This window comes from Anas platyrhynchos, chromosome 10 (genome assembly GCF_047663525.1).
Source record: "Anas platyrhynchos isolate ZD024472 breed Pekin duck chromosome 10, IASCAAS_PekinDuck_T2T, whole genome shotgun sequence".
In the NCBI taxonomy this organism is placed as follows: Eukaryota; Metazoa; Chordata; class Aves; order Anseriformes; family Anatidae; genus Anas; species Anas platyrhynchos.
The window spans coordinates 6,364,306-6,381,172 of NC_092596.1; the positions used below are offsets into that span (position 1 = coordinate 6,364,306).

General features: G+C 52.1%; 2 long non-coding RNA genes across 2 annotated transcripts; both read right to left on the bottom strand.

Annotated features, from left to right (window-relative positions):
• Positions 1-2,050: 2,050 nt before the first annotated feature.
• On the bottom strand, positions 2,051-5,504 carry LOC106015615 (uncharacterized). Its single transcript, XR_001187748.5, has 2 exons — positions 4,321-5,504; positions 2,051-3,090 (listed from the first exon to the last, which is right to left on the bottom strand). It is a non-coding gene; the product is annotated as an uncharacterized lncRNA (long non-coding RNA).
• Positions 5,505-9,065: 3,561 nt separating this feature from the next.
• LOC119717833 (uncharacterized) lies at positions 9,066-15,452 on the bottom strand. The gene is made up of 2 exons (XR_005268147.2): positions 11,368-15,452; positions 9,066-9,937 (listed from the first exon to the last, which is right to left on the bottom strand). It is a non-coding gene; the product is annotated as an uncharacterized lncRNA (long non-coding RNA).
• Between the last annotated feature and the right edge of the window lie 1,415 nt (positions 15,453-16,867).

The following is a 16,867-nucleotide window of genomic DNA, read 5'->3' on the forward strand; positions in this document are numbered from 1 at the left end:
TAAACTTCGTCCCTTAGTGCCATGTACACGTCTCTGAAATACTTTGAGGGATGGGGACTCCCCCACTTCCCTGGGCAGGCCAGTCTGATGCTTGACCACCTCTCCGTAATAAATTTCTTCCTCATGTCCAATCTAAACTTCCCCTGACACAACTCGAGACTGCAAAACAATGTGATTTTGATAATGAAAATCTTGAAGGTTTTGACCTCCTTCAAAAAAAAAAAAAAAAAAAAAAGAAATTCCCCATATCCCTTCCTCCAAGCCAGTTATTATATGCACTGAATGAGATCCACCAATGTTAGTCCTCTGAGCTATTCTTTATGACGAACAAATTTACCACTGAATTTCTCCTGGCTCTAGGTGAGACCAAAGCAAGGAATCAGACAAGCAGAAACCAATAGCTTCTGGTAGTTATACCATGATTTACACCACAGTGCAATAAAATAACTGCTCGTGAACACTATCCCCATCCTTATTAAGAACACTGAAGACTTGAGGTTCGCCCTTTACTCAGCAGCGCTGCCCTGCCAGTACCATGCTTTTTGGGCTACTGAGGTGTCCCATTGCCCTGCCAATGCTGGGGGTCTCTGGAGCATTTGAGTCACAGAAGGAGGGTGCGAGCATTGCGTTAGGTGTGGTGGTTTTACCACGCTAGGCAGCTGAACACCACAACTGCTCTCTCATTCCCCCTCCTTAGAAGAGGAGGGGAAGAGGTAAAGGAAAGAACAACTCACAGGTTGAGATAAGGATAATTTAAAAAGTAATTATTAAGGAAAGTTTATTATTAATTAAACAATTTAACTAAAGGGAAAAAAAAAGGAAAGGGGAAAAGGGAGGGGAAAATAAAATAAAACAAAACAAACAAACAAACAACAACAACAAAACAACAAGCAAAGGCTATGTGGAAGTGCAGAGGAAAGAAATTACTCTCTACTTCCCACAAATGAGTGATGCTTGACTACGTCCTTGAAGCAGGGCCTCAACGCATGTAGCTGGTGTTCAGGAGGACAGACGTTTTCACAATGAGAGCCCACCCCTCCCCTCTTTTTCTTTTTTCCATCTTTCATTGCTGAGTGTGACACCACATGGTATGGAATAGCCCTTTGGCTGGTTTAGGTCAGCTGCCCTGGTGATGTTTCTTTTCTCACATTTTTGCCCACCCCCTAGGAGGGTTAGAGAGGGTCCTGATGCTGTGCCAGCACTGCTCAGCAGCAGACACAATCCTGGTGTGATCCCACTGCTGTTCTAGCTATAAGTGCAGAGCACAGCGCTGGATGGGCTGCTGCAGGGAAAGTTAACATCCCAGCCAGACCCAGTACAACAGAGAAAACTGCATTTCTTTTCATCTCATCAGGTGCAGGAGAAGGCTCTTTGCACAGGCTTCAGTCCCTGTGTTTCATAAACTCTCCAGAGCCACACTGGGACAGAAATCAACACCCAAAAAACATTTTAAGAGTAAATAGCCCCAAGTACATTCCCAGCAGGTTGCCAGGTTTACCAACAGCAGAAGAGCTTTTAAGTTACTAGTGCTGGGTTTTAGCTGTCGTTTGGGGCTGAAGCAGTGGCGAGACATGAGCAGTGCTGTAAATTTGGCAGTGGCTCTGGCACATGTGAGCTGCTGGCGGGAGGCACTGCGGGCAGCAGTTTCCTCTGCTCCTGTGGTTTTCCTGGCTGGTGTGATGCCGTAGCATCAGTGGGCAGCTCCCTCCAGCTCAGTTGCAGTCCACAAATACCAACCCAGTGCTCCAGTTTGGGATACCACAGTGACAACTGGGCATGGGGACACCTGGTGTGATGGCAACCTGAAGGCAGACGCATCCAGAGAGGATACAAAATTCAGCAGTGACGTGACCAGCCTGCAGGCAATGTCCCAAGTGAGTCAGGGGCTTCTTCACTGCCTGAATTCAAGAAGTGCCAGTTACCAGCATTCCTCGATGACACCAGCCTTTCATAACATCCCCTAACCCCTCTGCATGTACTGTTTCAGATGGTTGTCAAAACACAGAGGAAGGCTGAATATCTGAGGCTCCTTTTCTGAGGAACTGGATAATTATGATAGTGAAGGAAAGAATGAGTGAGAAAAAACAATGTGCCTTTTGAGCAAGATGTCATTACCTGCAGGACCCAGGTACGACCTTCACTCCCCACCACCGCAATGTGAAGCCTTCTGCTGTAATGATAATATGACTTTTTGTTCAAATGAGGCTTTATTTAGGAAGAAATTGCTTTTATCCACCTTCAGGAGAAAATGGAGGTCAATTGTCCAGCGCTGCACGGTGAGACTTGGCAGAGATGGCAACAAATGAGGGAGCTGGGCTGCCAGTGCCACAGCCTGACTCCCAGCTGCCTCAGCCAAATTGCTGGTGATTCAGTAATTTTTAACATTTTCTTCTGAATCTTCACTGATGATGACTGGGGGGGGGCAAGGGTAGCATGACTCCCCCAGACTGAGAGGCCAAGCAGATTCTTCAGTTTCTAAACTCTCCGGCAGGTTAGAAAGTAATTTCTGTTGTCATATTTAGGTCCATTAGTAGCCTGGCACATAAATTGTCTCCCATCCCGCTGATGATGCTTGGTTGTGCTCCAGCTCCCAACACACCACGGTGCTGAGGACTGCTGCCTGTGTTATTCCCAGCCAGTTGTCAGCAGGAGAAAAAAAAATCATTACAGATTTTGTCACTGTCATTCAGTCCAGGTTGGGCAAATTAGGATGGAAACTTTAATGTTTCGTGAAAACAAGTGTTGGCTACAAGTGGCTTTTGCTGGCGCTTGCTTTCTGTGCTCATTGTAGCCATTCCAGAGGTTTTCCAAACAGCATGGAGAGGAGAAAAGTTGCAGAAAAGGACCGAGGAGTCCTGGTGGACACCAAGCTGAACATGAATCAGCAACGTGCCCTCAACACCAAGGAGGCTGACGGTAGTTTTGGCTGCATGAGGCAACGTATCACCAGCAGGCCGAGGGAGGTGATCCTTCCCCTCCCCTCTGAGTCCAAGGGCTGTCTGACAGCAGGCACAGCTTCAGGAGCTTCACACTGTGTTTCGGCTGTCAGTACGTGGTGCTTGCTATGGCCACGGGGGTGGGAGGGGCAAACTGAAAGCCAGAAAAGATGGACATAAACATCTCCTGCCTTTTAATTTACTTGTGACCAATGGCTGGCTCGTTGTCATAACCCACTCACATTTTAAATAGCATTTTGGCATGCTTCCCCCACCTAATACAATACAGATAATTCTCTCACAATGTACCAAAGATAATGCAATTATCATGGAGTTTCCATAGACATGTTTTATATTATCTACTTAAAATAATCCAATTTCCTTGCTGTAATCTAATCTAGCTGTGACTTGGTTTGCCCTAAATGAGATATATGCTTAAAGACAACTCAGAAATAATAAACAAGGGGAGGATAAATGCTGTATCACTGCATTTTGATTGAAGCACTATGGATTCAGAGTAGCAGACCTGGCGGTATGTCTGTCTTGGGGGTGATCCATTTGTTAATGACCTGACAGCACAGCATGTAAGGGCACTGCACACCTCCAGATGCAGGGAGCCCAACCCATGCTGCTGGAAGAACGTGGTGAGCTTTTCAACCACGGGGGATGAGGGCCATGGGATCTGTGACTCTCCTTCTCCTCAGGACTATTTGGGAGTTCAATTACTGAGCCTCGTTCATTAGCTGCCTCCTTCTGCTCCTTAGCACCAGGGTCCCTCAATGAGGAGCATCCTTCAGCGGCTCCTCGGCACCAGCTTTTCCTTTAGCTCAGCTGGCACGGTGATAAATGTGGCTCCAGCAACGCCAAGGTGGAGGAAGGGCCCGATGTGAAGTACAACATTAACAGTTATCAGTGGCGTAATATGATTTGACAATACAGTTAGCAGATTAAATAAGGATTAATGGGACTTGGCCGCTGTGCTGCACATGTTTGCTAAAGGAAGCACATCTCTACATCTCATGCATTGGAAGCCTAAGTGGCCACGTGAAACAACCCAAACCATTCCTGGGAGTTTCCAGGTGATGTGAGAAATCACCCCATCTGCTCCAGAAAAAGGGGTTGGATTATTTTTTCCTTTCTCATCTTCTAACAGTCTGTCTGCCACAAAACAAGGTTACAGTTGGTTGAAAACCAAAATGGGCTTTCAGTACCTATCAAAACTTCACAGTCTGACATTTGTCCTCTGCGACCACATGCATCTATCATTTTTTTCTTCTCCTGTCTGCAAAGCATTGTATGCAATGGGCACAAGCACAGAAGTTCAGATGATTTGTTTGGAGAGAAAGACCCCCACCCCCCGTTAACACAGCAGACCTTACTCTACCTTGAATTGCAGTGCAGGCGATGCAGCTCTGGTTGGGGTACATCTCTGGTGGGCTCCAAGCCCATGTCCCTGCAGGTGGGGACAGTGCCACAGCATGTCCCCAAGGCTGGGGCTCCAAGCTGCACCCCAGAGATGACTTGCTCCAAAACACAAAACCCCATGGCCACATGCTGTCCTGAGCAGCACAGCCCACCACCCTGCTCTTCTTGCAGGCGTGCTTTTATAGGCAGACATTCAGCCTACAAGCCCCAGGCGTCCTTTTGGGTTTGTTGCCACAGCTGAAAAATCTGATGGCAGCAGGAGGCCTCCCAGGTGTAACAGGAGGAGTGGGCTTGCCACGTTTTAAAGGCAGATTTGATCCAGGTGGAAGGCCTGATCCTGCTCTTAGCGTCAAAGGTGCACATCTGTCCCAGCTCCTGAGTGTCTTGTTCAGCAAAGCTCATAAGCACCTGCTTAGCTGTATGAAGGTGGATCCCATCTCCTCATCTCCGGGATTTATGGCCAAGCTTACAGTTAAATACGTCTCCAAAGTGGCTTAAGTGCTGCAGTGAGCAGGGCTGAGGTGTCTCGCAAGCCTACAGCCTTTGCCAAACCATGTCTTTAAGAAGCTTTTCTGGCTCACAAGATGCTGGTGTTTGTGTTCCCCCAGAACAGAAGCCTGGCAAGGTTTGGGGGGTCTGAAAACACACACAACGACCATCATCTGTTACCAAGTGTCACGTTTGTCCCCATCTGGCCAAGCTGGCCAATGCCTCCTTAGCACGATTGCCGAAACACAATTGTCCTTCCTCAGCCTCGTTCGTGTCTCTGTCTAGGAACAAGATTTGTGTGTACACCACCAACTAGAAAGCTACAGTTTTCTGCACTGATCTATTTCATGGAGGTAAAATAATACACACCATAAGAATAATTTCTGTTTGAAGCTCCTGCGTGCGTAATATTTCCCATATATTTTCTTTTTTCATCTTTAAAATTACTCTGTCACTGCTGAGCTGCAGCCTCTCTAATCTGTACAGATGAAGATGTAGGAAATCCAGAATGTGATATTAATATATGGCAATTCCCAGAGCATTAGGGGCTGACGCATATTGTGGCAGACACCATAAAACAGCAGAAAAAAAAAACTAATAACATGTAAAGCAAGAGCAAACCCTATTCCAGGAAGCTTATTTGCAAGCCACTGATGTGAAATACAAGGGGCAGAGGCGTCTGATGGTGCAGGGAGCACAAGAGAAGTGCTGAGAGCATCCCATGCACAGCTCGTTTGGGAATTAATTGCTGAGGATGGGGCAAACCTGCAGCAGCCCAGCCAGGCATTGTGCTGCTGTGTGCAGAGCAGAAAGAGCTAAGCCAGCTCAGACACACTGCTTTAGCTTCTTAAATGCCAGAGATCCCCACAAAGCATCACTCACAATAGTTTGATCTACTTAAACTCTAAACAGTCAAATAAAAATGTGATTTAAAACATTGGGATATAAGAAAAAGAGGCAGTTGAAAGCAGATAAAACAGTTTCAGAAGAGTAATTGTGCACACACATAAAACATTCATCCCCTACACAGTTCACTGGCTTTATATTATAAATTTCAAATAATGCCCCACGAATTAGAATTGAATGTAGTGTGAGAAGCTACATGATAAAGTACAGCAGAAAAAAAAAAAAAAAAAGAAAAAGAAAAAAAAAACAACCAACTCTAAATCCTAAATAAAATCTGCCTTCTATCCTGTTCTGTCCCCCAAGCACAAGCTCTTGTTTCACCTATGAATTACAGTTTCTGGTACATAGGATGTCAGGGATGTTATTTCATTATTTCACCAAGGGAGGATCATAAAACCTGGCTTTACAACAACTATACATAGCCTGAAAAATGCCCAGAGAGGAGACAGAACACACCACCACATCCCCTCGTCAAGTCAATCAAGCGGATTTCATCAGGAGGAGAATATTTATGGACTTCTTCTCAGTCTCTGAACAACCAACACTGTTGGGGTCCCCTGCGCAGGGACAGGATCAGGGGATGCTGGAGGACACGTCCTTGCAGGCAGTGCCCAGCTCGGATGCTCCCTCCCTGCCACAGCAGCAGCACCACACTTTTTCCCTCTGCATCCAAAAATATGAAGCCTGACATTAATGCAAGGATTTTTGGACTTCTTTCCTCCTTCCTGGAGGCCGGTGGGGCTGGAGCACAGCCTGGGGCCCCATATAACATGCTCCCAAGGCTAAATCCAAGCAGGAATTTCTTTGCTGGGTGGCACAGGGAGAGAAGTAGAGTGGCCACCGGGTAGTGTGATCCCCAAAATCCCAATTAGGCACCCGGGGGGCGGTGCTGGGGGTGCTCAGAGCCCACGCCAAGGACTGAGGATTGATGGAGGCACTCGGCGCACAGCGGCGATGAGACAACCACCCCTGAATAATTCACACTGCGTTTTCTGCAGGCATTGAGCAGGCTGGAGCACCTCTTATTTTTCACCGTGCTTTATTAGGCACGTGAGAGACACTAAATTACACCCATTGGCACCCTAATTTCTTTAAAAATAGCTGCCTATAGGGCACAGCGAATGGAATTTAATTTTCCCTCAAAGTTAAATATTCCTTACATCAGCACAGGTCTCCAGCAGAGAATCTGACACCAACAGACCAGGAGAATTTTCCACCCTTCTACGAGTGTGACTCAAATACGTATTGATGGCAGAAATGATTTTCGACCTGCATATAAGGAGCTGGAAAGGCACAGCCTGCACTGACAGATGTCCTGGACTTTAATATTAATGGCATTCCCGAGTTTGCTCCCAGGAGGCAGCACTAACAGTGGTTGACTTAATGATTTTTTAAAGAACAATAAGTCATGAAGCATTACAGCGTTTATTCTGAGCTATCATTTATTCTGGGTCAGAAAACAACAACACCCAAGGCTTTTGTTTCACGTTTTTCCGGGGACGGAGGGATGTGGGACGGAGCAAGGAATTACGGAGGCCTGAACCCCTCGGGTACTTGACAGAGCACAGAAAACGAGACCAGGGGCTTGGAACAGGCAACCCCTGATGGGCACACACTGTGGTCACCCAAAGCACCCACCTGACGGTGAGACATTTTTGAGGACAGGTGCGGGGATGTTGGTAAAGCTCAGCACGGCACGCACAGCCGCATGCGTGTGTACGAGCACCACCAAATACGCTCTAATTATTACTTTCTCCCTAATCATACAGCTGCACTATTCTGGGAGTCGCTTTATTGCAGCACTTGGGAAGGAATTAGTCTTGTCAATAACTGCTGAGTGACGAGGGTGTCTGGGCCATCTCCCCCGGGTGCTGCCTTCTCTGTGCTGTCCCCTCCTGCCACCCGTGGGTGCCGGCTGGAGCCCATGGATATGAACACGGGGATGGGGAACCCTGGATGAAACCCCAGCACCCCACCCCGTGCCCCTGCCTTCTGTCCCTCACGTGTTTTTCCTCCCCAGTGAACTCCAGACTTTGACTTTGCCTTCGTTCCCTCGGCAGCTCCCCAGCAGGAGGGGCTGAATAGCTTCAGGCTGCGCTCCCAGCTCCGGATGAGCGTTTTACCAGAAAACGCAGCATCCCCTGGAGCCTCATTCTTCAGAATCAGATTTTCTTCCTTGCCCGAGGTCTCATTACACTTGCTGCCTCCTCCTTGTTTTCCGTCCTGCGTTGCAGGTAATTGCATCAATGTTCTTACTCATAGCTGCAGCGAAAATAAAACGCCGCTTTGTTCTCCGTGCTGAGAGCTGACGCTGGCGATCGCTCCCTCATCTTACCCGGGAAGTACCACTGCTCTGGAATTTATCTTACAGACCCATTTCTTCTCTTTTAAGAGCTGTGGGATGCTCACTTTGCTGGGGGATCACCACAGCACCTTTGGGGCTGCTTTGCCCCAAATCAAGGCATTGCTTTAGGAGAACCCAAGACCAAAACAAATGTTGGTTGCCTGCTAGAAACAGAAGGGGAAACGACTGAAATAAACGGCTAAACTGGACGCAAAATTAAGGGTATTCCATCTGGTTGTCACTGCCTTGCACACAAACTGCAGAAGTCACCAGCAAAACCTGCTCAAGCAGACGACCACGCATGGTTATTTGCAGGAACGCAAGTAACTCGCACCACCAAGCCACTTGGAGTTGCCAAATAACCCTGAACTTTTTAAAAGGCATTAGCACTTGCTGGAGCAACGCTGGAGCCATCTTTCCGTGTTATTTTCTTGAGCGATTGCCATTTATTTGGGCCCATTCCAGGCTGGCAGGAGGGATGGTGAGGTGGTAATGTAGCGGGTTATCAATTATTCTGCTTTACAAACGTCTCTGTCTTATCTACGAGCAGATCTTTGCTCTGCAGAGAAGCCAATTCATGCAGGCACAGCAGTCGCGGGGCTGTCACTTGTACCACACCAGTGCTCACAGAGGTCAAGCCGCCTTCTGGCTAGGAACAGACTCAGCCAGGCCCTGCCCATAAGTTTGAGTAAAAATCGACCATAAAGTGATGGCGGCCACTGGGATGCCATTTGTAGCACAGGATGGCATTTTCCCCGTGCCTGCCCACCCGCTGGCCGCCGTGACAGTCCTTCAGCATCACCAGCTAAGCCAGCTTGCCCGCTAGTTTTTAATTATCTCTGGTTTGAGTTCGCAGCCGCCACTGCTTTTAGCAGAACAGCCCCAATGGTGCGGGCATCCTTGTAGTTAAAGGCGTGTGATCAGCTCAGCTTTTGCCTATGATTAGCAGGTTTTCAAACACTGGATGCAAAAATTTACAGTGGGATAGTAATATTTTTGGATCTCGCAACGGGTGAAAATTTGGAGGAGGGCAGCAGGATTTGGATGCAGGACATCAGCGAGGCTCTGCCCCATGTCTCTGGGATTCCTGGGGGGGTTTGGGTCTGAGCTCACTGGGCCAGGAATCGGGCTTTGTTCTTTTTCCTTCGCACACTGCACACAGCTACAGGGAGGTCACTGCAAACCCAGTGCCGCCGCCTCCTATCCAACGCCCCTTTCTGAATGGGAGAAGGCCTGCGATGAGACTGCACCGTGCCCTTCCAGAGCAACTGCTTCTTGATTGCAACAAGTGGTTAATCACCATCCCTTCCGAGCAGACCAGTCTGCAGCAGCCAGTCAGTGCCCTGGAGCTAACGGGGCTGAGTGAGTGCAGGGGAGCCTGGCAGGAGCCTGATCGTGCCTTGTGTGTGTGTGTGTGTGTGTGCACACGTGTGTATAGAGGCACCCTGGGCTTGCTTGGGCATCTGCTGCCACCCAAAATGCACTTGCATGGGGACATTTCAGAGAAGGTCAGCAGGGATGGTGCAAGGGAGACGGTTGCCCAAACTGCTGCAGGGAAATCGAGGCTATTTGGTGTGTTTTCAGTCTTTTAAATGAAACCCATGCCTTGTGCAGAGACATCTGTACAATCACCCAAATTAACCTCTGCGGGGCTGTTTCAGGACAGCCTGCTTTAGGGGCTGGGTGGTGAGATGGGTCCTCCACGCTCCTGGCTGTAGCATCTGCTGGAGCTTCGCTAACAAGAACTGGGTAAGGGATGAAAGAGAGCAGCATCGAGCCCAGCAGGAGCTCCCAGCAAAGACAAGCGTTATCCCTCACTTGTCCCAGGCTCATTTGCCTGCATTCACAAGAAAAAAAAAATAATTAAAAAAATAGCAGTTAACAGCATTGGTGGTAAATATTTAACACAGAAACCTGCCTCAGTGCCGGAGCTGACTCTTGGCCGGTTCCACGTGCCTCGGTTGTCCCTCGCAGCGGGGACTTCAAAAGCTGCAGAGCCCACAGGGAAGGGCAAACTCTCAGGAGCTTTTGGGACGTGGCATCAGCAGTGCCAGGGACAGGTTGGGACTGCTTCAAAATGGGCCCTAGCTGGGAATTGGAGCTCTGGCTGCTTTTTCTAGCAGAAATTAAGCAAATTTGTCAGAGCATCGGGGAAGCAGGAAAGGAAAAGCTGGCCAAGGGGCTTTCCAGGCTTTGGACACGCTCGGTGAACTCTTCTAGACAAGCTCAGCCCTTCCCAGGTTAGCCGAAGCTGCTCCTGTGGTCTGCCCTGTGCCCAAGCCCCAGCGAGGCATGAAGAGGGAAGCCAGCATCCCTCTCCCTTGTGCTCCAGGGTTAAACACACACACACAAAAAAAGGGAGAGAGAGAAAGCGAGTTCTCGTGTTGTTGCCATAGCAGCCTCCTGGATTATTTAGACTGATAGCGTTTGTGAAAATTCAACAAAGGGGAGCGGATCTCTTGGAAATCGGAGCAGATGTAACGTTGCCTGCCATATGCCACTGGGAAAAAACCTACTGGCAAAGGAAACGGTGTCGGAGTGAAAGCCGAACCCCGTTTTTGGTGGAAAATGTCGCCTCCTGAGACTGCGGGGCAGGGCGATAACGCGGGGAAAATCACCCCCACGTGTGAGCTGCTGCAGGGCAGTGCCAGGGCAGGTGAGGTGCCTTCGCTGCCTGGACGAGCCGCTGTATGCCGTGGAGAAAAGGTTGTTAACATGAAAAATTAATTAGGCAGCTTAACGAGGCTCGCTCCTAAGGAGCCCTGCCCGCACCGCAGGTGAGGCACCGCAGTCTCTGCACCACGGTTTGGGCTTCTCCTGAACAAATCGGTGTTTGGAATTCAGAAATCCCACTAAAAAAAAAAACTGTTTTAGTTTGTGTGTGCACAAAACCGAGCCCCGCTGCACTCTTTTCATTCCAGGTTCCCTCTCTCAAAATTTCTTTCAAAGAGGCATTTTGGAGCCTGGGTTTCACCTGGATGAGACGGGGCAGGGCTGGAGCTGCTGGGGGCTGCTGGCGCAGGCAGGGCGGGGTTTGCAGTAGTTTTGATCCTGAGCTCTGCCCCCCCTGCTCGGATGCCGCGCTTTGTGTCTCCTTTCCCAGGCACATTGGGCGATGCCCATGGAGCAGAACCCACGGCACAGAACCAAGGCACCACCTGGGCTGGAAAAGACCTTCAAGACCATCAAGCCCAGCCCTCAGCCCAGCCTTCTGAGCCCCACCACCAGCCGTGTCCCTCGGTGCCACGTCCCCACACCTCTCAATACCTCCGGGGACGGGGGCTCCACCACCTCCCTGGGCAGCCCAGCCCGACACCCGACCATCACAAGGCCTGGACAAGTTGTGGGGATGCAGACGTCTTTCCAAGCATCCTGCCAGCTGCTGTGAAGGTGTCGAGCTGAATGAAACCACCTCTGAGCCACGCCGCGAGCCCAGGGCAAAGGCAAGGCCTGGCAGGCATCACGGAGCAGCGACGGCTCAAAGCAGGCGGTGGCAACAGCCCTGCCAGCAGCGCTGCCCTCCTCGGCACCTTCCAAAAGGCAAAGTCGCTTGGTTAAATTACCAGCCTGTGAGAAATGGATGTCACGTTCCTTTCGAGAGGAAAAAAAAAAAAAAAAGCCACATAAAACCTGCGTCCGTTTTGCCGAGGTACCTCCAGTATAAATCACAGGCGGATTAGTTAACCTCTCTTCTGGGGCACTTCCAGCAGTTAAGCAGCGGACCCGGGGCCATCCATCACTGCTGCTCGGGCTGCCGGCACCGCTCCGGCAGCAGGAGCGAGCCTGGTGCAAGCTCACCACCGGCCCCTGGTGTCCAAAGGCCAGTACTTGGTGCTCAGACCTCGGGGACAGCGGCTCCCCTGCAGAAATTCAGGAAAACGGGGGAAAAAAAATGCCCCGAGAGGGCTCTGCAAAAGCTGCGTCATCAGAAATGTTTCCTCCAGTCAACGAGTAACAAAAGCAATCGTGTTTACAGCAAGTCCTCGCACCACACATGCAGAAAATCCAAGCAACTCAGTGACACTTTGGGCAAATTGTGGTCTCTGTCCTAAAAATCCTGCCAACAGCATCAAATCCTCGGTCTCCAGCAATCCGTGAGATGGCCGTGTGTTACCTGCTCGGTCCCATGTTACCTGAGGTTTCGGCAGGACCACGCGGAGCTGTGGCCGTGTACAATTAACACCTGCAGGTGTTTTTACGGACAGGTGCGAGGCTCAGTTTGATGAAGCTGTTGTCCATGTCACGAGGGAAAAAAAAAAAAGGGTGGTTGGGCATCGGGCCAGGGTGCCAAGGAGGTGGTGCTGGAGTCCCCGTCCCCGGAGGTATTCAGGAGGCGTGTGGATGGGGCACTAAGGGACATGCGTGGTTAGTGGTGGGACTCAGAAGGTCGGGCTGATGGTTGCACTGATGGGCTTGGAGGCCTTTTCCAGCTCCGATGACTCTGTGGCTCCATGGGTCAAAGATTTCATTCCCTAATTCTCATTCGTGCTCCTGCCTCAGCAGCCGTGCTCCTCGGAAGACGCAGTTCAAGGCTTCTGATTTATTTTTTTTTTTTAAGCTGCTTGGGAGAACGGGGATAATTAGCAACGAGGCCCGTGTGTTCAGAACGTGCAATTAGAACTCATCGGGCTGTAATTTACATCTTAGCCTTCCCCGTGCAGTAATTAACGCGGTACCAGGCTGTGCGAGGCGGGGGAGCGGCGCCACGGGGCAGACCCGGGAGCAGGAGCCGCGTCTGAGCCCTCTGCACCCAGCGGGCAGGGGATGGGGAGGCTGAGCCCAAATCCCAACCCGAAATCTCAGCAGGTGCCAGGAGAAGCTGCGGGCACCCCACCTCTGCCCGGGTCGTGTCAGCTTGCACAAAAGCCTGCCTTTTCTCCAGAAAACAACAAGACATTGTGGGGTTGGTGTGATGGGTTCGGTACCAGCCATCACCTCTGCTCCTCCATCCCCCAGCCGACACATCCCTGCTCTCTGACACCCAAACACCCAGATCAGAAGTGGAATATTTGGGGATGCCGCCCCCTGCTTCTGCGATAGCACTGAGATGATGCTTTCCAAAGAGCCTGGAGGCATCTGGGAGAGAGATTTCTTCTCCAGAAATATCAGGGGGTTGCAGCCAGCTCTGCTCAGGGACCGGGGCTGGGGGGTGAGGCCCCTAGCAGGGCTGGGCTTAGCCATGGGGAGCATCCCTGGGCGAGCACCAAGAGGTGCCCAGAGCCCGTGGCTTGGCATCTGGCTGCTGAGAGCTGTAATTAGCAGCAATCATCTCACGTGAGCGGCAGCACGCCTGGAGCTGGGCGAGTTTGATCAGCCCCAGCGTGCTGGGCGAGGGGACGGCTGCCTTTGCCCGGGAGCCGCAGTAGCAAAATGCAGCTGAATGCAAAAAAAGCGCTGTAAAAGGCGAGCCTGAGGCTGCAGGCAGGGCTCGGGGGGCTCCCTGCATGACACACAGCGGGCTGGCGTTTCAGAAGAGGTTAAATGATGTAGCAGCAGCCTGGCAGGGAAGCAGCACCACATTTTGGCAGATGGTGTCCCATGCCCTGCCCCTGGCCGCAGCCGGCGGGGTTTTGCCTGATGCCCTGCACAAAGGCTTCCCCAGGAGCATATTTAAGTGTTAATTTTTTATGGTGTCTCACAGTTTATTTTTTAATTAAGGCTGTGCTGGAGCTGGAAGGGGAAGGGCTGTGGCTTCCCCAGCAGATGCTCCTGGTCGTGGTCATACCACCCCCAGGCCGGGAAAGGGGAGCGGGGTGGGGGTGGCCCCTGGGGCACAGCCCGTTGTGGTGGCGTTTTCTTATTTACTGCAATGAGAATACTCAGTGTGACATCTGTAATAAGACGATCTTCTTAAAAAAAAGAAAAAAAAGCAGCAAAGAAATTCCCCCAGGCTCCACTGCCTCCAACACAGCAGATCTGGCACGTCATTAAGCCCCATCTTTTCTGCTTACAAATGACAGGGCACGTGGTGTGGCTCCGGAACGGCCTTTCTGTCGCTTCTGGAGCGAAACAGGGTGGGAAATAAAAATCAGCGAGCAGCAGCAGCTGCAGCCATGGACGGACGTGAGCTGGCCAAGCTGAGCTCGCAGGTACCGCACACGGCGATGCTCCACGTCTCTGCTCCCAAGTCCTCATGCCGGCACTCCCGGAGACAAACCGAGCCGTTCCTGGCACAGCCGAGCCAAAAAGCTGCTGAGTGGGGTGGATTGGCACAGCTCGGTGGTGGGTCCGGCACCACTCCCTCCTTGCTTTGCTTTTTCCAAGGGCGCTGCTCTCAGCCAGTCGCTAAAACCAGGCAGGAGAGCTGGCTTAATCACGTTAGCAAATGGCTCCCAGGACATAATTGCCTGGCTGATGGCAGTGACCTCATTTAGGCGCTGTTAAATTGGGCAGTAACCAGGACATCTGGTGTCTCTGACATCACGGCAGCAGCGAGGGACACAACCGTGTGGGTGCCTGGCTGCCGGGGCTCACACGGGGGGGGTTTGTCCATCCCACAGCCCGAGCTGCACGGAGCTGGGTGGGACAGGTCCCCGTGGGGGTTGGGGAAGGTGGGAAACCAGGCAGGTCCCGGGGAGCCAGGGCTGCTTAGGCTGAGGGCAACTCAATGAGCAGGCTGCTCAGTGTCAATACAGGTAATTAATTACTGCTGCCTGCCTTGTTTAGCATGCCTTGTCCTCCTGGAGCAACAGCTTTCCAGCCCTGGGGGCATCAGCCCTTGCACAGCAGGGAAACCCAAACCCGCACCTGCAGGTGGTTTCTGGGGGTGATGAGTGGATGCAGCTGCGGTGCAGAACAAGCCCCGGCCCCTGCTTAAGAAACCTGGCCCTGGGCTCACAGAAATTTGTCACCTGGCTGCTGGAGGGGACGACTGGGGGCTCGTCCTCAGTGACCCTCTGTGGCACCCACCCTCCAGGGGTGCTTGGGCAACACCAGGGCAAGCCTGTGTCCATCCTCCTCCATCGGTCCTGCCTCCCGTTCTCCGGGCTTGGCGTGCTTGCTGAGGCAGCGTGCTTCATTAGTGCTGGAAGTTAATTGTGTTTGAGGCTTCCCTGCTTCCTGCTCTTCCCAAGGAGCACCGGCCGCTCCCGAGCAGCGCCGGGCACCTCCTGCACCTTGCTCAGCCCAGTGTTTCTCAGCTGCCAGCAAGGCTCCGATTGTTTGCAGAAGTACAAATGGATTTTAGAAGGGTCCCAGCAAGACTTTGAGGCCACGGCTGCCTTGCCGCACCTCCAGCCCCCGGGCAGGCTTTGCTATCGATCTGTTTATCGCTGTGCTGAGAGCGCCGTCCATCACCACGCCACAGCCAGCCTGCAGCACTGAGCGGGCACCCGGAGCGCCCCAGGGTGACAGATGGGATGCACCCCTCGTTTGGCATCTTTATGGAGCATGAAATACTCACCCTGTAAAGCACCGACAGGAAAGGCAGCAGCCAGGCCCTGCCTGCTCCCAGCTGGGGGTGGGAGCAGCTCTGCTGAGCTCCAGGTGGAGACGCCCATGCGAAACTGAGCCGTGCCACAGGGTTAACCCAGAGCTTTGGGAGAACCTCTCTGGGACAGACCTGGCTTTCCAAAAACCTGCAGGGAAGCAGAGGCTGCTTTTCAAACCACTGAGGTTCCTCTGCACCCGTGCCCCAGGTGCGTGCGGACGAAGCTCGGGGCCCCGCAGTGATCCGGAGGTGACAGGCAGGCGCAGAGGACAGGAGGGGGCTGGCTTTGAGGTGAAGCCAGAGGCTCACACGACTGCAGGACAAATAACCAGAGCAGACAAAACGGCAGCAGCACCTCAAGGAGTGTCCCCGTGGAGCTGGCCCTCGGCTGTGCCACCCCGTGAGTGCCCCATGGTGGCACAGAGGCATTGTCACCTGGGGACAGGCTCTGGTAGCGATGCTCTGAATCAGCCAGCCCCCCATTTGGGCAGGGTGGCCACTTTTTACACCACCTCGTGCCAGGCTGGAGATTTTTCCTTCTAAACGAGGCTCTTCTGTGACGACCAGGAGGGGAACCAGGTGGCGTTTTGTGCAGAGTGTGCCGGGGACGGGCCCCCTGCCCCAGTGTGCTCCTGGGGACGCCGCAGCTCCAGGGCCCCCGAGCTCTGTGCCAGTGGCTGCAGGAAAGGTGGCCAGAGGAGCTCCAGCTCTCCGGCGATGTTTGGGATCAGGCTTGAAACCCCCATAATTAAAAAAATACAGATGATTCCAGCCCTGCTCTGTGCCTCAAAGATAAACATTGCTTTCTTTCCCCAGTGGCCCCTGTGCAAAGAAAAAAAAGAGGCAGGAGGCTGAGAGGAGCTCCGAGAGCTGCTGAAATGCTTTGTTTGGGGCTTATTTGCTCTGGGCGCTGGGGGACGGCTACGATGGCCTGCCCGAAACAAAGGCCAGCACCGCGCACACGTACGGGGAAAAAAGTGCCGGCGAAATCTTTAAGGTTACCCAAGAACAAAACCTTCCTGGAGTCCGTCCCCGGCCTCCCCAGGCATATGGCTTTGTTCCTCCCTTCCTTCACACAAGCACACACCAAAAAAAGAGGCAGAAAAAGGCAAATCGGCTGCAGCCGTGCATCCCCAGCGGCGTGCTGGGCCGAGCCGTGCTTCTGCACTGGAAGGCGCCAAGCTGCAGCCAGCACCCGCTCGTGGCCGAGGCTCATCCGCCCTGCCAAGGATCACCACGTGCAGCAGGAGCTCCCCGAAGCGCTGCAATCCCCCATTTCTGCACCTGCTGCTTCCCCGTCACTTCCACCGTCCTCAGAGTGCGGCCGCATCTCAGTCC